Genomic DNA, 252 nt, shown 5'->3' on the forward strand with positions numbered 1-252 from the left:
ATCACCACCCCTACTGCCAAGCATGGGGAACCAGGGGGAACCTGAGCTTAGGGCTGTGCCTGGTCATGGTCTACAGGGAGAGAGGAGAGCCTGGGGAGGCAGAGGAGAAAAGCTGGAGGAGGGGAAGACAAATACTTTTGGTGTTTTTCTTAAAAAAAAAAAAAAACCCAGACAAAAAAACAGCCATGGAGGACATGACCCAGTGATGACACAGAGCCTTTAGCAATAGCATTACCAACATCCCAGCAGGAA

At 49.2% G+C, this 252-nt stretch overlaps 2 protein-coding genes across 4 annotated transcripts in view; one reads left to right on the plus strand and one right to left on the minus strand.

Moving 5' to 3' along the window:
* Positions 1-252, minus strand: part of SLC5A10 (solute carrier family 5 (sodium/sugar cotransporter), member 10) — a 39,672-nt gene that overhangs the window by 17,958 nt on the left and 21,462 nt on the right. The gene's annotated exons all lie outside the window — the stretch shown is intronic.
* FAM83G (family with sequence similarity 83, member G) overlaps positions 1-252 on the plus strand; it is a 17,095-nt gene that overhangs the window by 9,657 nt on the left and 7,186 nt on the right. The gene's annotated exons all lie outside the window — the stretch shown is intronic.

The sequence above is a fragment of the Acanthisitta chloris genome, unplaced genomic scaffold (assembly GCF_000695815.1).
Source record: "Acanthisitta chloris isolate BGI_N310 unplaced genomic scaffold, ASM69581v1 scaffold13233, whole genome shotgun sequence".
In the NCBI taxonomy this organism is placed as follows: domain Eukaryota; kingdom Metazoa; phylum Chordata; class Aves; order Passeriformes; family Acanthisittidae; genus Acanthisitta; species Acanthisitta chloris.